Source organism: Tenrec ecaudatus, chromosome 5 (genome assembly GCF_050624435.1).
Source record: "Tenrec ecaudatus isolate mTenEca1 chromosome 5, mTenEca1.hap1, whole genome shotgun sequence".
Taxonomy (NCBI): domain Eukaryota; kingdom Metazoa; phylum Chordata; class Mammalia; order Afrosoricida; family Tenrecidae; genus Tenrec; species Tenrec ecaudatus.
Window position 1 is genome coordinate 149,027,757 of NC_134534.1, and position 9,279 is coordinate 149,037,035.

General features: G+C 41.6%; 1 protein-coding gene across 3 annotated transcripts in view; it reads right to left on the bottom strand.

Annotated features, from left to right (window-relative positions):
• The window catches only part of RAF1 (Raf-1 proto-oncogene, serine/threonine kinase), an 85,641-nt gene extending 76,654 nt beyond the window's left edge, over positions 1 to 8,987 (bottom strand). For 2 of the 3 annotated variants that reach the window (XM_075550052.1, XM_075550050.1), the window contains exon 1: positions 8,635 to 8,987. The gene's annotated coding sequence lies outside the window, so the exon portion shown is untranslated. Of the gene's footprint in view, positions 1 to 7,580; positions 7,654 to 8,634 lie in introns of those variants that run through there. The other variant, XM_075550051.1, reaches the window with a different exon arrangement.
• Positions 8,988 to 9,279: the final 292 nt, after the last annotated feature.

A 9,279-nucleotide genomic window follows, 5' to 3' on the forward strand; every position in this document is an offset into this window, starting at 1 on the left:
AGATGAGGCTGGAGGAAGGTACAAAACCGTAATAAGTAGGAAAAGAGAAAGATCAGGAAATGATTTCGAGATGATGCCATCTAACATGGCTCTTAGAAGAGGAACACACAAAAGTAAGGAAATCGTGTCAGTTTCTCCTCACTATATAAAATTCTTTTAGGCATAAGGTGCTATATTCACACTCTTTCAAACACAGTTGTAAGCACTGATGAAGAGCTAAAAACTAAACATGTATATACATACACACATATATAACATGTATGTTGAATTCCACTAAACATAGTCTGAGAGAGCCAATTTTCACAGACACAAAACAGTACACTTTGTTAAGTAATACAGACTCTTGGAAGATCTGAGTAGAAAAATAAGATTAGCACATCTGCACTTGAATATTCTTGCTTGTCTCCAATACAATTCTATACAAAGAACATAATTAGATACATAGAATCTCAACATATTTGCTTCTGTGAAAGCTGGTATGTGTAGAATGAAGAGAAAGTGGAATTACTCTCCATAGCATAATTTCCATAGTTTTTAAATCTTTTTGATATTCTATTATCTTTTTAAATGATAAATAGAATTTTAAAGGAGCCCTAGTGGTGTGGTGGGTTACACATTGGACTGCTAACCACGGGTCAGCAGCTTGAAACCATCAGCAGCTCTGAGGGACAAAGATGAGGCTTTCTATTCCTGTAAAGAGCTACAATCTTGGAAACCCCAAGGGGCTGGTCTATCCCAGTCTCATAGGGTTGCAAGAGTCAGAACTTACTTGATGGCAGTGAGTTTTCTTTTCTTTTTCCTTTTTTTTTTTAAGAATCTGCCTTTCATAGAAGTTAAGTTGGCAGTGGAGAACAGACAGAAAATTTCGTTGGTTCTTTGGATGCATGAAAGCCTAGATAACCCTTCAGAAATAGTAATGGGAGTAATGATTCTCTGAGAGTATAGGAAGGCAGGAAGTGGGTAGGGACCAACAGAGATGAACAGAATTACAGGTGAACAGATATATTGGTTGATGTAAGATATAGCAAAAATAACAATAATATAAGGGTTCCTGCAGGGTAGGGTCGGGGGAGGATAAAGGGAAGGTAATATCAAGGAGTCAAGTAGTTCAAGAAGAAATAAAAGTATAGACAGGAGCATGTGCACTGGTACAAATAAGAGCTCAGGACACATGGAATCCAGGACAGAAAAACCCCTCAGGAACAGAAATGGGAGTAGCAATACCAAGAGGGTAGGGGGAAAGTGGAGAGAGGTGGGGAGGTAGGAGGAACTGATTGCAATGATCAACACATAACAATACAACACACCCCAGGGGGACAAACAACAGAAACTTGGGCAAAGGGAGACAGTGGTCAGTGTAAAATATGAAAATAAGGATGTATCAAGGGGTTATAAGGTGGGTAGGGAGGGAAAGAAGAGGAGCTAATACCAAGGTCTCACATAGAAAGCAAATGTTTAGCAAATAATGATGGCAACATATGTGCAAATATGCTTGATACAATTGATGTATGGATTGTTACAAAAGCTGGAAGAGCTCCCAATAGAATGATCTTTAAAAAAAAAAAAAAGAGGCCGATATTAAGGGCTCAAGTAGAAGGCAAATGTTTTAAGAATGATGATGGCAACAAATGTACATAGGTGCTTGCCACAATGGATGTATGTATGGATTGTGATAAGAGTTGTGGGAGCCCCTAATAAAGTGCTTTTTTTTTTTAAAGTAAAGGGAGACATCGAACAGTGTAAGATATGAAAAAATACCCTGGGGGACGGACAACAGAAAAGGGGTGAAGGGAGACGCCGTTCAGGGAAAGACATGACAAAATAATAATTTATAAATTATCAAGGGCTCATGAGGGAGGGGGGAGCAGGGAGGGAGGGAAAAAAAGAGGACTTGATGCAAAGGGCTTAAGTGGAGAGCAAATGCTTTGAAAATGATCAGGGCAAAGAATATACAGATATGCTTTATTCAATTGATGTAGTACATGTATGGATTGTGATAAGAGTTGTATGAGTCCCTAATAAAATGTTTTAAAAAAAGATATGACAAAATAATAATTTATAAATTATCAAGGGTTCATGAAGGAGGGGGAAGCAGGAGGGAGGGGGGGAAATGAGCTGATGCCAGGAGCTTACGTGCAGCAAATGCTTTGAGACTGATGAGGGTAACAAATGCACAAACGTGCTTTATACAATTGATGTAGGTATGGATTGTGATAAGAGTTGTATGAGCCCCCAATAAAATGATTTAAAAAAATAACAAAGATGTCTCTAAGGTGAACCAGAGAACGGCAACAAATGTACAAATGTTCTTGACACAATGTATGTATGTATGGATTGTGATAAGAAGTGTATGAGTCCTCAATAAAATAATTATTTTAAAAGGAAAATAGTTTTGAAACCGATGGCAGCAATTGTACAATTATGCTCGATCTAATTGAAATATGAATTGTTAAAATATCGTACGAGCTCCCAATAAAATGATCTAAAAAATAACTAAATAAATTTAAAACTTTTAAAAATTGATTGAAATGAGCCTTGTCAGTGCTTCCTAATAGTAATAAAAAAATAAAAAAACAACCAAGCCCATTGTCAACCACTCACAGTGACCCTATAGGAGTGAGTCCCATAAGATTTCCAGGAATGTAAAATCTTTATGGAAGCAGACTGCTACCCCTCCCTTTCATCAGCTCCTGGTTTCACATTGCCAACCTTACTCAAACATTTAACCATTGTGCCATCAGGGAGACTTCCTTAGAACTGCCACCATGGGCTTCCGAGACTGCAACTTTTTACAGGTGTAGAAAGCCCTGTCTTTTCCTGTTGAGCAACTGGTGGTTTCAAACCAATGACCTAATTACCACCACACCACCAGGGCTCCTGTTTACATCAGTACCCTAGGCAAATAATAAAGGTCTGAACCAATCAAAGACAGTCAAAAGGAGTTGAAAGTAGCTCGAAAATGTAGTCAATCTAATCTGGTAAGTAGCTGACTATATGGGGTGATAAGAGCCCATGCAAAGTATAGAATTAATTTATTCATTTTAACTTTACTAAATATATTTCCTGTTATAATGTATTTAGATAATTTGGAAACACAAAAAGAGGAAATTTATCCGTATTCCTACTACTTTACAATCATTAACTTCTGCATGTTATTTTTTCTAGTTGCTCATGTGGATGTTTTGTTGTTTTAAAATAGCTTTATTAAAATATAACTCACATGTTAAACAATTCACCCAATTAAAGTGTAAAATTTAGTGGGTGTTTTTTTGGTATGTTCACAGAATTGTGCACTCGTTTTCAAAATCAATTTTACAACATTTTCATCACCCCCCAAAAAAACCTGTATTCCTAGTCACTGCCCTCTCTGCCCCTACTTCCTCCACCTCTTGCCAACTAATATTTCTGTCTCTATGGATATGCTTACTCTGAATATTTTATATAAATGGGACCATATAGTATGTGGTCTTTTCACTTAGAATGTTTTCAAGGTCTACCCATGTTGTAACATGTACATCATTTCGTTTTATTGCTGATATTATCTATTGTATTGCAATTTTTAAAGAATTGTAATCATTCCAGATATACAATTTTGCATCCAGCATTTTCCATATCATATGTGCTTCATTATGCCATATTTACTGAAAAACTGTGTCTCGAGTGGCTATACCACTGCTGACTTAATGATTTTATTATTGCTGGATGTTTGAACGGTTTCATTTTTTCTATTGTAAATATATATTTTAATCCAAGTGCCAACACCTTTTTGAATGATATATCTGGATCCATGAAATGGGCTGGCCCAACAAGCTTTCTAAAAAGATTTGCCAGAGGGCAAAACCCAAAGTCTCCTAAGGGGGGAAAAAAAGCAGGATTTTATTCAACCAAAATTTAAAAGAGAAATTGTTGAAAAAACTTTCCAAAACATCAGAAAGAATCATGATTCTTAACTATAGAGATGCATTAACCAATAATTAGTCTGACTCTCAAGGAGCTCTGGTTGTATAGTGGGTTAGGGGTTGGGCTGCTCTCAGAAAGGCCGGCAATTCAATACCAACAGCTGCTCTGTGGAAGAAATGAGGTTTTCTATCCTATAAAGATTTATAGTCTCAAACAGCCACAGACAATTCTATCCTGTCCAGTAGGGTCGCCATGGTTCATATTGACTCAATGGCAGCGAGTTTTGTTTGGGTTGCCTAACTGTCCAATCAGAAATCTCAAGATGAAGAGAAATCAGAGTATTTTTTACTTTCCATAGCAGGTTTAAAGAATTAAAAATGAGAGCATTTAAACTAAAACTGTACAAATGTCACCACTATTGGATGACATGTTAACTCCAACAAGTAGAGAAAGGAGGAAGGCCATCCACAAGGGTCCTCTGAAACAATCAGGTTTACTGAATTATCCTAAAAAATTATATGACCTTCTGTGTCCCATTCTTTAACCAAAAACATAAACAACCTCTAAATCAAAAAGGTTTTGAAATTCTGAGCTAGTTTTAGGATTATTAATCCTCATCCAGTAAATCTCCAGAATCTGTTCTAAAAATAAAACTACAGATCAAATGTATCTTAAGAAATATGTATACTGATTGGAATTTGATTTGCCAAAGAATTTCAGATAACCTGCGTCAAACTAATAACAAAGAACACCCACTTAACATTTTCCTTGGTGAAGCTGAGATTCTAGGTATAATTTTAGAAGAAAGCAAATATATCTGAGGTTAACTAAGGTCACCAAAAGTTACTCAAGTAAGAGAAAAACAAATACTAAATGACTGTAAAAATTAAATGGGGGGGGGATTTTAAGATGAAAAAACACGCAAAATATGTAATTAGGAACTTTATTCACAACTTTAAAGCAAAATTAAACTCCTAGATTTGACTATCATAAAGATTATGGGCAAGGTAGTCAAGCCCTATACCAGTTTATTTGAACCTAGTCAGATGAGTAATATGAACCTCTTATCCATCCATAAAGCACACAGTAAAAATCTAAATTCTAAACCAACTCATCCAAAATGAATAGTGTTCTTTCATTTCTCAATTAACGTAGTCAAGGTGAGCTTTTTTTTCAACGTTTTTTGTTTTCTGTTTTTGTTTGAGCTGCACAAATTTTAAAAAGAAAAACCTTTCAAGTCATGCATCATTTCTGTGATTTCATAGCACCCCCACTATCATGTTAGCCCACTGCCTTTCAAAGGCAGTATTTAAAATTTTCTTTGCAAGTCAACATTAAGGCATGCTGTTGGGCCAACAAATGCCTCACAAAATGCTTCTCTATGTTAACCTGCAAACAAAAGTATTCCTTCATGCAGTATTTCTATTTTTAGGCAACTAGTTACATATAGGTATTTAAAATGTTGAAGCATATATCTATTCATAGTAATTCAAATATATTAATTGTATTTTCCATTTAATAAATAAGCTAGTGCTCTGAAAAAGCAAAAATTCACATCAAAGAGAAATGACACTGTTGCTACTGCTTAATCTTCTGAGCAAATCACCTACTTTGGAACTCACAAATGACATGTTTTATCCTAAAAGCAACTAGTTTCAGAGTAATTCTAAGATATTTGAGATTCACCATAATCTTTTAGATACTTCTTGTAATTAATGACCAGCTTAATCAGCTTCTCACTGAAGTCTTTCAATTAAGACAAACCCCATAAAATATGTTGAAATGTATTTCACTCAAGCCTTCTACTTTGAAAAACATAACTTTTTTTCAACTCTGACAAAAGTATAAAGACTAAGCAATTTCACTACAAATTTACAATCATTAGCATACGTAAGCGATAAGCTTTTAAAATATAAACAGTAACAGGCTTATTTCCCCAAGTATCTAGTGTTCAACTAGGTCAAATGTTTCTGTTGCATTTTAAACAGCTTATCCCTTAAAGCGATAAGAGTGAAAACCAGCCAAAAGAATCTTAATATTCTTCAGTGGTACATAGCCATGGCAACCCAAGATTTAGAAAATGTCAATTGAAGTCTGTTAATAGTTTAATAATCATTTTTGCATTATCATTGATCAAAACATATAGCTATTTCAGGTAACATGCACATAGAGTTAAAGACTTCCTATAATAATTGGGATCTGGGAATCTACCCAAGGAAACATTTTATTACATAAAATATTTACTAATCTGAAGTCATTAGCTTGCTACATTCTCAGGTATTTTAAAAAATTGTCCATTTCTATGTGGTTGGGGAATATAGTTTATATTACCAAGTTATTTAACACTGAGAATTAGCAAAATGCACTCCGATGAAGTCAACATTTTGTCAGCAAGCATAACTTCACAAGAATCTTTTGCAAGCAGCCTTAGAAATTTGAGTTCAGTTCAGTCACCACTTTTAATCTATAATACTTTTTAAATGTTCCTAACTGAGTTTACCAAAGTAAATCTTTTCTATTACTATCATCTTAACAAGAATAAAGACAACTACAGTTAATGATATCACATATAGGTATAGTGGTTATTTGTATAGAAGTATTGGTGCATACAGAGAGAGAGGGCGAGCATAGGGACATATTATGGAAAAACCTCTTAGGCATATCCAAGCACACTATGGGGCTGAGATTCTGGCTTGAAGGTAAAGGGTCAAAATGTCATGGAACACATACAGATCAATTAGGATAAAAACAATTCAAAAAGATAGTGTTCGTCATCCTAGTTTGGTGAATAGCCTCTGAGTTCTTAAATTTTTGCAAGACAACTATTGGTCTCTTCCCAAACAAAGCAGAGGAGACTGAGGGAAGCAAAGACTCGAGTCCACAGGCCTAAAGGCTCACAAGTCTCCTCTAGCCTGAAACCAGAAGAACTAGAATCACTTTGACCAGCTACACAACAGAAGGTCCCACTTAGAATGGTGGGGGCGGGGAAGGGGGGGGGGAGAACGCAGAACAAAGCTCAAATTCATTTAAAAAAAAGACCAGACTTGAGACTGGAGGAACCCCTGACACTGACACTATCACTCTTTTAACTGGAACTGAAGCCTTTCCCAGAGGTCACCTCTTAGACAAATAATAGATTGGCCTATAAAATGAACAGTAAAATCCAGGAGAAATATGCTCCTTAGAATAAGCAACTATGCTAGATCAAACTGGCAACACTTTCACAAAAGCAAAAGTGAGGCAGCAAGGAGGACAAGGAAACTGGACCCATGGAACAGTAGGCGGGATGGAAAATGGTGAGAGTCACCTAACCGGCTGTGTATGAAATATTCAAACAGAAAATTAATTTGCCATGTAAACATTCACGTAAAACGCAGCAAAATGGGGAGGGGATGATTAGGTATCAGCAAGAGTGAAAAATCAACAACACTACTTCAGAAGAACCCAAATCAGATCAACTAATTAATTCACTGTCTAAAACCAAAGCAAACCATGGAGCAGATCCTATGGAATATAGTCCCATGGGACTAACTGACCACTATCCTCAAAGATAGAAAAGGCAACTTTTCTTTTGGGCTCTCTCACTGTTTCTCTTCGCCCCCCGACTTTGTGGCTCCCCGACCTCCTCTCAACTCCTGCAAGCCTCCAACCAGTGAGTGCTCCTTCCCCTCCCTCCTCACCTGCAAGCACTTACTCCTCAGTTCTTCCAGGCCCGGCGCAAACGTCCCGTCTAGAGGACCTGGCCCCATAAGTCTGCTAGGCAAAAACGAGGTGCTCGCTCAGTTCCCCCCAGCACTTCGCGAGCCAATCTTTAGCAGACGGCCTGGTTTCCCTGTCTCCGCCGAGCTGGCGGGGCCACTGTCTCCCCCGCAGGCGAGACAGGCCGACAGGCTCAGTGAACGTGAGAATCCATCCCCCTATTTGGATTAACCCCTAGGACGCGGTCACGTCTCAAGGAGACGTACGCGATCCTATCATTCCTGCCACTAGAGAAGGATAGCCGTGGGCATACCCTGCCCTGGAAAATGAACAATGAATGAACACCACCGCCTCCCCTCTCTGCGCAGTGACCAGCTCTGCAGAGCCCCCGCCACGGCGGAGCTGCAGCAGCGTTCCAGCGGCTCGCCCTTCACCCCAGACAGCCCTGCATCTTCACCCCAAAGCATCCCGGGGCCCTGCTCGGCCTAAGCGCCCTCCACCTTTAATTAGGAAGCCCCAGCGCCCCGAAACCCAAGGCCGGGCCCCCTGTGCCTTTGTGATGGGGCGCTGACCCATTTCCTCCACTGCCTTCCCTAAAAGGGTCTCGCTCAGGTGAAGGTGCAGGCCTGGGTACCCCACCTCGCGGCCAAAGGGGGAAAACATTTTTAAAAAGGAATTCGCTCATCCGAATGACAACACCGATACGGGGCATTTCTGGGCGGGTTCTCCCATCGCCAAAATATGAGGAGTGTCCACTGGGCACTGGGGCGGCGCTGGCACGTTCCCCCGAAACGCAAGGAAATTTGCGTGGGGATGAGGGATGTGGGACCTTGGCTCACCGGCCATGACACTGGGCCCCGGGTCCTTCGGCAGCCTAATGCCACCCCGAGTGACAGCGGACTGCCCAGGGCCCTTCGCCCCGCAGCCCCCGGGGCCGCTCCGACAGCGTCGCCCAGGCCGGGCCACCAGGGAGCCCGGCCCTCCAGCCCCGCCACCCGGTTCCCCCGGCTTCCAGGACCCGGCCCCGCCGCCTACCTGAAGGAGCCGGGCCGACCCAGTGTCCGGTCCAGCGGCGGCGGCGGCGGCGGCGTCTAGTCCGCTCCTCCTCCCCGCGGCGGGTGAGGGAGCGGGAGGCGGTCACATTCGACGCGTCCCCAGCCCGGGAGACGGAGTCCCGGGCAGCCACCGCATCGTCCCACTCGCGCCTCAAGATACACACCCCAAAGCCAACTGGCCCGCTGCGGGGCCCAAGGAGAAGCGCAAGACGCCCTCCCGCCTCACGCTCGTTCGCGTCTTACTCCCTCCATCTAAAATGGCGGCCCCAGCGCCCGCGATGAAGAGACTCTCGGGCGGCCCCGGCAAGCGAGCCCTCCGCTCGGTGCTCTTCCTCCCGACCTGCGGCGCCAGCGGCTCGCGGCCTCTGCGAGCCCTCCAGGCAGGCGACGTCGAGCTTGATTCGGGCATCTATCACTCTGGCCTGGACTCAGGCCCGCCTCCTAGGGGCGGGCCGTGGCCTCGCGCTCCCTGCGGACGCCATTTCGAAGCTGCTGAGACTGCAGAGCTGGGACGCGGTGGGCGACTGGCGACCTGATGGGGCTGGGTCAGCCTCGCGATGGTCTGACGTGACCAGACGACCGCAAGGATGCACCGAGCAGAGTACATTGTCCATCTTGGGCTTGT